We start from the raw sequence: 15,517 nt of genomic DNA, 5'->3' as shown, positions 1-15,517 counted from the left end.
TATATAAGATGCAAGATCACTTCTCTACTTTTGATAGATTGTCTGATACAAAATAAATTCATTTAAAAATGATCAAATATCAGTATTTTCTTGTAACACAAAATAAAAAGAGTATTATTTATTAAGGACTGTAGTTGAAAGAGCATCATATTGTAAATATGAGTTTCAGCAATAAATAAAGGAGAGAGAACTTGAAAAAGTTAACAATTTTATGAGTTATGAGGGAAAAATTCATCACTGCACAGTGAACTGCCACTATTTTGAATTAGAAAAATAAATATGAATAACTTTTTAAAATCGTAAAAATATTTTTTTCATGTAGCAGAAGAACATTGTTTTACACGTACCAATTTTCATTATTGTACAAGATACTATAATGGAGGAAAAAAAGTTGAATATTTAAAAAATTGTACTGCTATAAGCTATACCTAACTTCTTAAGGGGGAAGGTACGCCATTGGCCTGCAAAAATTGAGTGAAATTCATTTTTTTTATATCTCAGCTACTATAAAAGCTTAATGAATTAAAATTTTCATGCTTAATATACATTTACACTTTATAAAACACTATTGAGATTATAAAAATGACTAATAGTTACGTCTGAAAATAATATCAAATTTGCATAAATATTTTTAGAACCGTAAAGCATTTACATAATAAAATACTATACAATTAATTAAATATCTGCATAATTCTTTCACTGGAATGTTTGAAAGACATACATCAACAACACAGTCTAGAATATTTAGCAATTCCTTCAAGAATTTTTTTTCTTAATCGATTCTTTCAATATTAAATTTTCTACATTTTTTATAAAACAAAATATTTCCCGAAGGAATAGGCGAAAGACCTTAGAGTAGTGGTGACCAACTCCGGTATTCATACAAAGTGCGCCCTCGAGCAAGCAAGTCAGCCGTGAGCAGGAATTCAAGGATATTGGAAGGCTAGAAGGAAACACTTGCCTGCGATAACTTGAAGGAGGGGCGTAGCAATGTTATGGATTTACAATGAACATATTGTCAAGCAGGCTGCAGAAATGGGAGTCTTTGGGAGTCTGAATGGTCATTCGCTTGATTTCGACCAATTTCAATTCAATTACTTCAAGGGAAAAATTGTTCAGGGGCCGGGTATCGATCCCGGGACCCTCCGCTTAGCGTACGAATGCTCTACCGACTGAGCTACCCCAGGAATTATATAAGTATATAAATATATATATTATATAAGTAAAAAAAATTGTTCCCCGCGTAAAAATAGCCAATCAGAGTAGTGATTTCAGCTTCGCACATGCGCATTGATTTGTCTACATTCTCATGTAGAGTTCTGAGTAGCACAACGAATCCCCTGAGGCACCAAAGAGCGAATAGCGAAGGCTAAATACCCTATAACGCGTCATGAACATAACCACGGGAAATTGTCAAATGACAGATCAAATACTATGGTACTACAATTACATTATTTGAGCACATAAGGACTGGCCGCCTCTGGTTTAAATGCGACAGGCTCATGTTAGTAGATTTTCTGGCATGAAAAAGAACTCCTGCGGGACAAAATTCCGGCACACCGGCGACGCTGATATAACCTCTGCAGTTGTGAGCGTCGTTAAATAAATCATAGTTTAAATTTCTATATTATTCCTGTTCCATATATTCTCACTAAATTTGAAATAGTACATATAAAATCATATTTATCACAACCGGATTAATGTACAGATATATAGCAAATATAGTCTATATTCATTCTAAAACATAACATTTTTACTATCTCGTTCTGCGTCACAAGACATATGATACAGTATTTGTTACTATTATCAGGTGAACTACTACTATGTGAATCTAATAGTGTATCTCATTTGTGGCACATAATAATATTAAACCCATAAATTGTTATCAAGAAAATTTTTCATTTCTGTTGTAATGCTCTAAGTTCAAATCGTAACTGCGATGTTGAATTAACTTGGACTGTAATGCAACCGAATGCAAAGTAGTGCAGAACCACGAGACGTCAACAGACCAGCAAAACAAACCACTATTGGAGGCTGTAAATAAATTTGTCCTTCAACCAACATTTAACGAAGAATAATCCGGGAAAAAAATAACAACCGTGTTTGCATAATTATTTAATAGCAGATGAGTTTACTTTTTTTTTTTTTTTTTTTTTTTTTTTTTTTGGAATCATGCATAATCTTAATGTTACGTAAATAATACAATAATAACAAAATAGTTCACATTGTTCAGAACCTAAAATATTAATAGGCCTATAACTTAATATTCTTCAAACTATTCACGACTATACACAGCTCCAGACAATGTATTACTCGACTGAGGCGAGTGGAGCCGAGGGCGTAATGTGAACTATCGCGATGCGGTATTACGAACGCAGGAGCAGTAGCGCCACGGCTCCTGGCTGCAGGACTCCACTGGCCTTGGTCGAGTAATGCCACAGTCTAGCATATAGTCACGAAGCTCAATACGTAGGGAATATGCATCATAGATATTTGCTAACCACTAGGATCGTTACCATCGCCTCAGCACATAAAATGTGAAACAGTACCCGCACAGTCTATTGTTTCTAGTACCCTCATCAACTCAAGCTTCGTGACTGTATATTATACTAGTCTGTGGTAATACTATGAGTTGTTTATGTGAACTGCATATCATCTGTAGCGAGCGGGAGCAGGCGAGGTATGAGTGACATCTATAGTCGTCGCTGTATTTAAATGAAATCTACTGTTTTGATACGAACTTCCTATATATGCTCAAAATAATGAAGTAAAAATCAACGAATTTTTCACAAATTTATGTGTTGTACACGAGAACAAAACGGTCATAGACTGCTAATTTATGAAAGTAACGATATTCATTTGATTAGGCCTAATTACGTTTGCATGTAGAGTGCTAGTTGGGAGGGAAAAAGACCTTTGGGAGGCCGAAACGTAGATGGGAGGATAATATTAAATGGATTTGAGGGAGGTGGGATATGATGATAGAGAGTGGATTAATCTTGCACAGTCCACACCTATGGAGTAACGGTCAGCGCGTCTGGCTGCGAAACCAAGTGGCCCGGGTTCGAATCCCGGTCGGGGCAAGTTACCTGGTTGAGGATTTTTCCGGGGTTTTCCCTCAACCCAATACGAGCAAATGCTGGATAACTTTCGGTGCTGGACCCCGGACTCATTTCACCGGCATTATCACCTTCATATCATTCAGACGCTAAATAACCTAGATGTTGATACAGCGTCGTAAAATAACCCAATAAAATAAAATAAAAAATAATCTTGCACAGGATAGGGATGGTGGACTTATGTGAGGGCGGCAATGAACCTCCGGCTTAAAAGCCATTTGTAAGTAAGTAAGAAACTAATTATTAGGAGGCGGATGTTGATGACCTAAAACTCCACTTAAAATGATCATTAAATTACCCTTAAACTGATGGATAAATAACATTTAAATATTCACCGTACTCGCACCACAACTTCTTCAAAATTAGTCACCTTGTTTCAATGACTGCCCTGCAAATCTCGGAGAGAGGAGGCAACTTCCTGGAATTTAACTAAGGTAAAGGAAAAGAAAATACAACAAAATGAAGGTTTTAAGGAAAAACTATAGATTTAATGAGGATTTACAATGTGTTTTATTCGCAGTGATCCATGTCAGTGCCTTCATTCTCTGTCTCCTCCTCCTTCCGCGCTTCACTTTTGTTACGAGACCTTCCAGGTGAGGGAGTGTGAATGACAAAACAAATTGTGGATGCAGTGTGCATTCTTGCAATAATTGTATTAAAAACATTGTCTACTACTGTAGACATCCCTTCCGAACCACGTCCTGTCCAGGACATGGTGAAAGTTTCCCCCCCTTCCAAACATAAATTCTAAAGAACCCCTGTACCGACAAAAGAACAGTAGCGGTCAAAGTCCTCACTTAAACTAAGCTGTTGTCAAGCATTTTATATTACTTCCGTTGTGTGAAGTGAAGCCTTCAGTGGAATGAGGGATGGACTTTAGAGTCTGTTCCAAACTATAAAACTCAAACTTCATTGTTATTCACTTATTCGGTAGGTAATTACTACTGACCCATTCGCTTAGAAAATGATTTAACAGACCTATGGTAAAGAAGAAAGTAGAATGCATTCCAAATGATTTAAAAGTTCTTACAATTATTAAAAATTACCAAAAAATGCCGAAAAAATATGAAAATGATGTATTACTTCAAAAAAAGCAAAAAATGCAATATAAGAAATTGTTTTTTTTTTTGTGATATTAACATAGAAAGGATTTCTATATTAATAGGCATCGTCCTAATGTGAAAAATAAGAAGATGAGCTTTCATAAACATCCGCCCCCTACTAATTACGTTTGAATTATGTCCGACAACAGTAGACGTGAAAAAATATGAATCATGTTCATATTGTATACAAGGGATTAAACGATCCGATACCTCCGTCTGAAATAGCGTATTTCACTTCTATTTAACACAATTTTTAATACACTTGAAAATACGATTGCTATTCCATTATACAGTTTGAAGTCTAAACGTACTGCAGATAATGTTGAGTAGAGATATACATTAGAAATACATCTCCAAGACGATGTTAGAAGTTTGTACTATGTTGTAGTGAAAGTTACAAGACTTTCCTACACGAAAGCTTTAACTTATATGCACAGCTAAATGGCTTTGAAAGCATCTAAACCTGCTATCCAGGTCTATATACGCGTCCAATTTGACCCTATTCCGGATGTGAGTCTGTAGAGGGAGAAGTTTTGTGATTTCAGAGAAGTCTGTGACCTTTGCGATTCCTCTCCGATGAATACATTGGAGATGATCTTTGTGAAATTAAAGGCGAAATCCTTCTCCTACAATTCTTTACACTAGCTTTGTGCGCTGTCGCATATTCACAGAAATACAGCGTTTATATACCTGGAGTAGTTTCCGTAATTTCCGTTTATAGTTATGTTAAAGTTATGTTTTTTATTTAACGACGCTCGCAACTGCAGTGGTTATAGCAGCGTCGCCGGATGTGCCGGAATTTTGTCCCGCAGGAGTTCTTTTACATGCCAGTAAATCTAGTGACACGAGCCTGTCGCATTTAAGCACACTTAAATGCCATCGACCTGACCCGGGATCGAACCCGCAACCTTGGGCATAGAAGGCCAGCGCTATACCAAATTGTCAACCAAGTAGACTGTTTATAAGTATCGAGACTTTTGAAAGATCATTCTATCGCCTTTGATATGTTGTAAATATTTTTGCACTAGTACAAGTATTGTAAAAAATAAAATATATTATAGTAGTCTTTAAGGCACTCGCTGTATTTCAACAACTTCGACCATAACAGCTATGGATTCTTTATATCACAAAATTCGAAAGAGGTCTTCCTTCATAATCTAACAACAGTTTTATTGCACCTCCATTGTTCGGCGTTACACATAGGCCTAAGTGTTTAAGAAATTTTTTCTGTGTATTCGTGGAAGTTGTGAAATGTAAATACACAAATTTTACATATACCTTAAAAATATTTCTGGTAGCTAATAACTGGTGACTGCTAAGCGAATGTCTTGTCAATATGTCACCGAAAACTTTCGCTTCGGAGCATGTGCAATGAGGCATTCTTTGACTTAGAAAGAACTCGAGTCGCTCTACTATTATGTCTCTCATTTTACAATATATTACAAGTAGAATAATTCAATTTAGAAACATAAACAATTCATTACTTGAATAGGTTATATAAGTACGGAAAGGTCTTGTTATTCCTCTTGGCTCTTCAAAGCTTCAAGAATATTAGGCTATGTATTGATGTCCGTAATATAAAAATAGTGAATTTCCTTTTTGTAATAGCTGTGATGAACAAAGTGTAGGTAGAGGTCTGATTTGTATTTTGTATTAAAATTATGCAATTTTTATAAGCAGGCTTAGGATCCGGGACATTTTAGCAATCAATGTACGCATAACTTGACTGTAGAGTTCCTTAAACAAAGTAGACAAACATACTGTGAATGTAAACAACACGTCAATGTGCTGCGTTATATTCTACTGTTAATAGTACAATCTAGTGACGATGGAAAATGAAGTAGGATACATACCTCACAAATTTTCATGTCCTCGGCGACGTTGAAGGCGTTAGCGTTACAATGAACAACCAAGTATTATACATACTAGCATCTAGTTCGATAAAACTGTTCACTATGAATTGAAAATGCACTGTGGTGGCCTGAGTTCGTTTCGTAGGGAGAGACGGAAGAATACTGCACCTCTGATCACGAACCGGATTGTACACTAATGCACAGGTAAACAAAACTCAACGCTCTACCTCACTCCACCTGTACTCTGTTGCACTGTAACTTCACTTCATTCTGAAGTTGTCTCGGATCCTAAGCCTGTTTATAAATAATACATATATCTTCATTTTTAACATACACTCTGTCAGGGAAAGATTTACTCACAAGGTAGGGTTAATAGTTCTTAATTTTGGAAAATCTTTTTATATGGTGTTTTTTATCCTCATGAGTCCTGAATATAGTATACTATATTCGGTTAATTACAGTGATTCGGTTCAGATCCCTTTTGTGCAGGAGACTGTAGTTCGATGGGTAAGGTTTCCAATAACTCCGATCCCCCGTCTTTTCCAGTGGTTCAAAAGCATTGGGATGAAAGTCTAATCTCTCTTATTAAGGAGTCCCTTCAATCATCTTTTTATTCAGATACAGATCGTGCTCATTTTTTGGCTCTCCAACAAAATGTTTCAGGGTCTTGGTTCCATGCAACTTCTTCCCCATCATCGGTACCCTTATGGATTCCAAATCCTTTAAAGTTTCTGTGGTTTTACGCCTCGGTTGCAAGATCTGTCACATTCATAAATGTATCTGTGGCAATATTGTACAGGGACATCATTTTATTTTTGCTTCAATTTTTATTGTACCTGAGTTTTTGAATGTACTTTACTCTATTAATGAAGTTCAACCGTCCTCCACACAGATCCAAGACCGCATATACAGTCATAGTAGCCTTACGGTATAGTGAACAGTACGTTCCAAAAATATGTTCACGTTTTCCAGTGACGAAAGAGCTATCATTATTGAATCATTTTCGCACAGGTACTGTCGTCCATTTGCCTACGTCGCAACCCGGTTTCCCCCACCTGCTTCTATTCGCCTCACTGTAAAGGCTATTTAGTGGCTGGGCTGTTTTAGCTCTTTTCTGAGAACATTAATTTCTGTTAGGAATTGGACGTCTACGTAATATTATACCCATACAACTGTTTAAAATAACTTAAATAAAAGGGCCTCGTTAAGTAATAACTGTCACGTGATTTTCCTCCTTTCTATACCCTGCGACATAACCACTTGGACGGATAGTAGATAGCATGTCTGAGTAATTTTATCTTTTCGGATAGGGCAGAAGTGAAGATTTAATTTACAGTACGTAAGGTACTCTTTTATGGAGTAGGTACAGAATTATTTCAACATGAGTTACTGGTACGAAGGACGAAACTGGTAATTGGAATTACACACATTAGAACTAAAGCCTGTACCGAAATGAACGGCCACCATTTAAAAAAATGTGTTCAGATATCCATATTATGATTATTTTTCAATTTAACTTCATTCTCTATAGTGTACGCTAATGTGCTGTAGAGAGTATAATATACACTGCATAATGAATACGTCAGCTGGACATCTCAGTTCGTGACTATAAACACTCATTGTAATACTGTACTGTATTTTGATTAAACAAAAACCTAATGAAAATTATCAAACTTAAAAGCGTGATATTTCCTAGTTTACGTAAATGGATAAACTAATTTTCTTTCCTCCTATACCTAGTAAAGTGATTTGTTTGTACATATATTGCGCCATTATCATCGAACTCCAGTCGTGGAAGTTGGATAGCAAACGGAGTTTGCGGTTCTTAACCGTTGATCCAAAGGTATAGCCAGGTTAATATTAGAAATGTTAGTAAAAATAGAATGATGCCCCTGTAGATTCTTATGGCCTCCATTCCTTACGTTGTGTCGTGAGTAAGGGGCGTCTCTCTCGTCATTCATCGCTTAATGATATCATTAAATGAGCATAACATCCTCAGGGGTTCCATTCATCTTAGAACCTTCCGCGATCAGCCGTTCAGACGGCAAAAGACCCGATGGTCTGACTCTAGTTCCGTGGCGTGTAGGCAAATCCTTAATTTGGGATCCCACATGTTGGATACACTGCCCTCTTCTCATCTGTCTTCAACCTCTAAGACACCAGGATCTGCAGCTGAAAGTGCCGCTGTCAGTAAACATCATAAATATAAACATCTTGCAGATAATTATATTTTTATCCCTTTTGCAGTTGAAACGTTTGGATCATGATGTAGTGAAGCCAAAGGTCTTATCTCCACCATAGGCAGAAGTTTAGTGTAACTTTCTGGGGACCCTCGAAGGAGTCAATATCTACGTCAGCACATTAGTATCGCCATTCAGCACGGTAATGCAAATATTCTTGCATCCTTCCCTGAGTCCTCTTATTTAGATGACAATTTCTTTCTTTAATTAATCACTTTATATCAATACACCATATTGTATTTTATTATACTTTGATTCTGTATACAGAAAATATTTAAACATTAAAACAAAATTATGAATACTATACCATATTTCATACATAATATGATGTAATTCCCGGAGTTTTTGTCACAGGTAAAAAGTACCACGGACTTCTTGTCACAAATTTTTTGTCACAGGGACATTATGTCACATCGGAATTAATGTCATAAGGAGAAGAATGTCACATGGGTGCTTTGTCATGGGAGTTTCACGTCACAGCAGAATTTATGTCCTATGTGCTGCAGCATCGTTATATGGCGTACATCGCTTTATTGAAATTTGTAAAGAAACGGGTAAATCTATTGCGAGTATTAGATATTTTACAAAATATTACAAAATATACTGCTTTATTGAAATTTGTAAATAAATAGTTAAATCTATTGCGAGTATTACAAAATGTTATAAAATATATCACTTTATTGAAATTTGTAAAGAAACGGGTATTATTGCGAGTATTAGATATTTTACAAAATGTTACAAAATATATCCCTTTATTGAAATTTATAAAGAAACGGGTAAATCTATTGGGAGTATTAGATATTTTACAAAATATTACAAAACATGTCGCTTTATTGAAATTTGTAAAGAAATAGGTAAATATATTGCGAGTATTACAAAATCTTACAAAATATATCACTTTATTGAAATTTGTAAAGAAACGAATATATCTATTGCGAATACTAGATATTTTACAAAATGTTACAAAATATATCGCTTTATTGAAATTTGTAAAGAAACAGGTAAATCTATTGTATTAGATATCTTACAAAATATTACAAAACATATGACTTTATTGAAATTTGTAAAGAAACAGGTAAATCTATTGTATTAGATATTTTACAAAATATTACAAAACAAATCAGTTTATTTGTATATAAATGGCAAATCTATGCATCGAATGAAGCAACCAAGGTTCAACATCCTTAGTCATTGTATATTTTTGAGGCAAATTTCGGGAGTTTAACATTTGTGTCGCTGGACGCTGAAGCAATCGCATTTCGAACAATCGATGAAGTAGATTCCGCAGACGTGGCAGCTGTATCTTAATTCCTTCTTCAAGTCGAGCAACATTGCAGGTTTTCCAATCAGGCGCATGGCTATGTTCTGTTTCTGATAGCACAGATGCTCCATTCTCATCATTTAACGTAGTAATCATTGTACCACATCCATGTCTATCAACACATCTCCTTCGCACACCTTTTTTCACAGGCCTATGTTTGAGGTATATGTACCCCTTATAAATTAATTTCTTACCCTCTTTCGCTGTACGTATGAATTTTGTTTTAAGCGCCATGCCGAAATTTAGCAGCACGAATTTTTAATTTTGTTAACTTTAATTTTGCTTATGTTACCATAAAAGCCATTTACTTTGTTGCGTACTATATTGACAATATACATTATATACTGGCAATATAAGTATAGTGACATAATGTCCATGTGAATAAATTTTTAGTGTGACGTACTGTACCTGTGATAATATTAATATTATGACATAATGTCCGCGTGATATTTTAATACACTGTGACGAAAAGTCCGTGGTACGTTCTGGTTGTTACAAAGAGTACGGACACAATAAGATGTATGTGCAGAGATCCGAAATATAGTATAATATACCTACATTTGTACCCTAAATGTAACCTGTTGAATTATTTCAGCATATTTACTCACATCAGTGACTTTTTTAATTGAACTTTAAAAATAAAACAACTATCTCAGGACTCAGTAGGAGTTATGCATCCTTGTCATTATTCTTGGGGAATTATTTTGTAAAACAGAAATACTTCTAACTTCAGACAGGTTTCATCAGAATATTAATCAATATTTCATTATAGTATGAAAGTATGTAAAGTATTTATATAGCCAATACAAGAAAAGAAAAATTCTTAATGCATAACAGGCAAGATTTAATTTAGAAATAATGTAGCTTACTTTAATTGTGTGTTTCAGTTGAAATGATTACGTAATTCCGAACCAAGGAATTCTGTGGTTTTATATCCATAGATTTCAGTTCCATATTAATATAATATCGTAGGAAAAATTGTAGGAAAACCTAGTATTATTATGTTGTTTATGTATTAAATTTTATTACATTCCTTTGGTCAAAATTGAGTGCCAGTTTATTAGCGCTAAACCATTTACTGATTACTTTAACACTGTATTACAAGTGTTTATAAAGTGATTATATTTCTTACTTGAGATAATCACACTTGTACCATTTGAAAATAATATTTAGGCCTGTTAGGAATAAGTATAGCTCGCGCAAGGAACGATTACCGAAAAACAGTGGTGGCATTACTGTCTGTTTTGACGTGTGTATGTAGGCACGCCGAGGGAGCGAGAGATGCGGGCCGATGTAAGTACTGCCTCTTCCAAAGAGATGAACAGATGGGGACATCGCCTGTGAAAATGAAGAGCTTAGCAAGAGAAAAGTTCGAAGCGAATTAAACGCACAACATTATGTTTACGAATAAAATAATGATACTCTGCGAGGGGAACGCTCCATCACTACATAATAAAATAAACGTACTTGGAACAAGACACGTATTCACATGCAGTGGAACTAAAACTAAAACCGTAATGTAACTATCACAACGCAAGACTGGTTCTATCGATGTCGTTTCTCTTCAGACTGTACTCTTGAATATCATTCAAGTTATCTCGTGACTTCTCCTGTCGCCCGCTCTTCCTTATCGAATTGTTTCGTTCGCGTTTCTGTAGTCGGTAATCCCTGCTTGCAAGACCTATATTTGTGCTTCAGTCTAAATCATTAATATAAACTAGAAACAATACTGGGCCAGAAATGATCTCTTCGGAATTGCATCCTTAGTATTTTTAAAACTTACCTGAGTAACTTTGTGGCAATTCATTTCCAACTTTTGTATCCTATTTGATAAGTAAAAAGCAAACTAAACTAAGATTTTATCTTTAATACCGTAGAACTTTAATTTACCAATATATTGTGATCTACACAGTCAAATGCTTTAGCTAAATAACAAAATATCTCCTGACCATGTAACCTCAAATTTAAAGTTTTCAGTACCTCACGAACGAAATTAAATGTGCATACTGTGTCCATTTTTAATTTTTAAAATTCAAACCTACTCTTAATTTATTCGCGAAAGCTATAAAATACAGTTTCTCGTGTATGTACATTCATATATATTTCTTCAAACATGCAAGAAAAAAATATAAATGTATACAGGTATCGATCAAATTCCAGCAGAATTAAGAGAAGAGGGTGGAAACGCATTATTTAGTGAAAATTATAAGCTTGTACTTGCTATTTGGAAAAAGGAAATTTTACCAGAAAATTGGAAGGAGTCCATAATTGTACCTAACTTTAAGAAGGGATTGTTTCGCTGCGTTGTGAGTGGATTCATATCCCGCTGTACACAATAATTCGGCTAGGTGGCGGGACTGCAGGAATATAATTATTTATGTAATCTGCGTGACTCTTCGGAAAACATCCGACGCTTAGTGATTGTTCAAAATTATTGTGACTCATTCCGAATGATATTTTTCACTCTTCCATGTCTAATGCGATTCGAAATTTCACGAACTCTTATTCGTGGGCTTCGTTCAGAAAATTTAAAACTTTGCTCAATATTCTCGTTTTTGGTTAACTCTCATGAATCAAATGCAACTACTTTACGGCCTTCACAAAACGAATTACGCTCTTTACGTACTTGGGATTTCAGAAGTAATCATTCAGTCATTGCTTTCTCCTGGAGAGTCGGTATTTCACTAGAAACCCAGCATTTTCCAATCTTTTCTATTTTCCGCCTTCCTATTAGACTCCACTTACGACACATTGATCTTAATGTCTATGTTTTGATAACTTCTTCTGCCCCGAATTTTTCTTCCTTACACCATTCCTTCCATTGCATCTTTCAGTAGGCAGTTTCTTCTTAGCCAGTGACCCAGCCAATTCCTTTTTCTCTTCCTGATAAGTTTCAGCAATGTTATTCCTTCATTCACTATTTTCAGCACAGCTTAGTTTCTTATTCTGTCTATTTCACTCGCTCCATTCTTCTCCATATCCACATTGCAAGTGCTTCTAGTCGTTTTTCTTCACTTCGTCGTAATGTCTTCAGAAGTATATCATTATTAGACTGTAGGTATAATCTGAGCCTCACTTTGAGAGAGGAACAAAGGTTAAGGGTGTTTGAGAATAAGGTTCTTAGGAAAATATTTGGGGCTAAAAGGGATAAAGTTACAGGAGAATGGAGAAAGTTACACAATGCAGAACTGCACGCATTGTATTCTTCACCTGCCATAATTAAGAACATTAAATCGAGACGTTTAAGATGGGCAGGGCATGTAGCACGTAAGGGCGACTCCAGAAATGCTTATAGAGTGTTAATTGGGAGACCGGAGGGAAGAAGACCTTTGGGGAGGCCGAGACGTAAATGGGAGGATGATATTAAAGTGGATTTGAGGGAGGTCGGATATGATGATAGAGACTGGATTAATCTTGCACGTGATAGGGACCTATGGCGGGCTTATGTGAGGATGGCAATGAATCTCCAGGTTCCTTAAAAGCCATTTGTAAGTATCTAAGTAAGCAAGCGAGGTGCACAGACCTCGCATCTTGCAGTTATAGAAACCACCCACTATCTCTCGTGTAGTCCGGATTTGTGCGAGACGGATGCGTCGGTTCAGAAAAACCAAAGCTTCAGGCTACTAGGTAACGTCTCTCGCACTATGAATATGGAACATGAGTTGATGTTGATGCACCACATGCAGACACGCTTGAAGGCACCGTTTCTATTTTAAAGCATCAATGGGAACCTTATAACAGCATTTCTCTATCCTCCTAATTCAGGTTTCGCTATAAGAATAGCAGTAAGAGAGACCTTAACCCTCTTTACCTGTAAATCTGTTTTAACAAGGCTCATCTGACTAAACTCAGCATTAGACCATAGCAGTGCATGGAAGCCAGAATGCTAGAATTGAAAATTCATTAAAGGGATTTAATCCACAAATCTGACTTTTTACAAATAGCTTCCTGTAAAGATGACTTGAGCAACTTTAAGAAAAAAAAAATTCCGGAATCGGGTATCGAACCCGGAATCTTTGGCTAATGTTGTGCCGACTGAGCTACTCAGGAACTCTACCAGACCCCCGGCTCAATTATTTCCTTTTGCATCCACATACCTCAAGTGAGTTGACAAAATGTCAAAGACCCAGTTGAGTGAATACTTTTTCTCTGGGACTCAAATTGTGGTTTTCTATTTAAGTCGTACAGAAAAAGTGTGCACTCATTGCTGTGTCTTTGACATCTTGTCAACTTACTTGAGTTATGTTAATATAAAATGGAATAATTGAAGCAAAGTCTGGTAGAGTACCTGGATAGTTCAGTCGGTAGAGCATTGGTGCATTCAGCAAAAGTTCGCGGGTTAGATACTCGGCCCCGGAAAACTTTCCTCTTGAAATCATTCGGATTTAATCTAGTTTGCTCTCTGTATTTTGAAACCACTCCATGAAGAAGTATTATTTATTTCTATCCAGTCCACTTAAGTCATTTTCTTCCAATGAAAATGTATTTTATTGATAATACAAAAGGAACCTATATTGATTCTGCTTTGGAATTATGCATTCCTTTACTGCTTTCAACTAATTCTCCGTTGAATATAGAGATACATTTAGCAATATTTATTCAATGATGGGTAGAAGAATATGAATCTTATGAGTTACAAGTTTGTGTAAATGAGGTACCTTCAATCAAAACTCATCAAGTCAATTAAAAGAAAAAAGTGAAGTGAAGTTGTTTACCTGTGCAACTTTGCATGATAAATTCAATGCTGATATGGTTGTGCTAAATCCATTTGAAAATTCTGGACGATAATGTGCTTATTTTCAATATGCTATATCCAACTAGATTTTCACCATCGTTAGTTTCAAAACCTGCTAAGTCCACCTCAGCCAATCAGTTGCAGGATTGCGTTACCCAGCATTCCTTAACATAGCAGTCAGCTGTTGATTCGTTTTCATGTTTGAGTAGCTGATGATAAAACATTAATAATTTTTTGTTAGTTATCCATAATAATAATAATAAAAATAATAATAAAAATTACTTACTTACTTACTCACTGGCTTTTAAGGAACCCGGAGATTCATTGCCGCCCTCACATCAGCCCGCCATCGGTCCCTATCCTGAGCAAGATTAATCCAGTCTCTATCATCATATCCCACCTCCCTCAAATCCATTTTAATATTATCTTCCCATCTACGTCTCGGCCTTCCCTAAGGTCTTTTTCCCTCCGGCCTCCCAACTAACACACTATATGCATTTCTGGATTCGCCCATACGTGCTACATTCCCTGCCCATCTCAAACGTCTGGATTTAATGTTCCTAATTATGTCAGGTGAAGAATACAATGCGTGCAGTTCTGTGTTGTGTAACTTTCTCCATTCTCCTGTAACTTCATCCCTCTTAACCTCAAATATTTTCCTAAGCACCTTATTCTCAAACACCCTTAACCTATGTTCCTCTCTCAAAGTGAGAGTCTAAGTTTCACAACCATAAAGGACAACCGGTAATATAACTGTTTTATAAATTCTAACTTTCAGATTTTTTGACAACAGACTGGATGATAAAATCTTCTCAACCGAATAATAACAGGCATTTCCCATATTTATTCTGTGTTTAATTTCCTCCCGAGTATCATTTATACTTGTTACTGTTGCTTCAAGATATTTGAACTTGTCCCCCTCTTCAAAAGATAAATTTCCAATGTTTATATTTCCATTTCGTACAATATTCTCGTCACGAGACATAATCATATACCTTGTCTTTTCGGGATTTACTTCCAAACCTATCTCTTTACTTGCTTCCAGTAAAATTCCCGTGTTTTCCCTAATCGTTTGAGGATTTTCTCCTAACATATTCACGTCATCAGCATAGAAATAATAATAATAATAATAATAATAATAATAAT

Source organism: Periplaneta americana, chromosome 6 (assembly GCF_040183065.1).
Source record: "Periplaneta americana isolate PAMFEO1 chromosome 6, P.americana_PAMFEO1_priV1, whole genome shotgun sequence".
NCBI classification, from domain to species: Eukaryota; Metazoa; Arthropoda; class Insecta; order Blattodea; family Blattidae; genus Periplaneta; species Periplaneta americana.
This window is presented reverse-complemented; position numbering follows the sequence as displayed.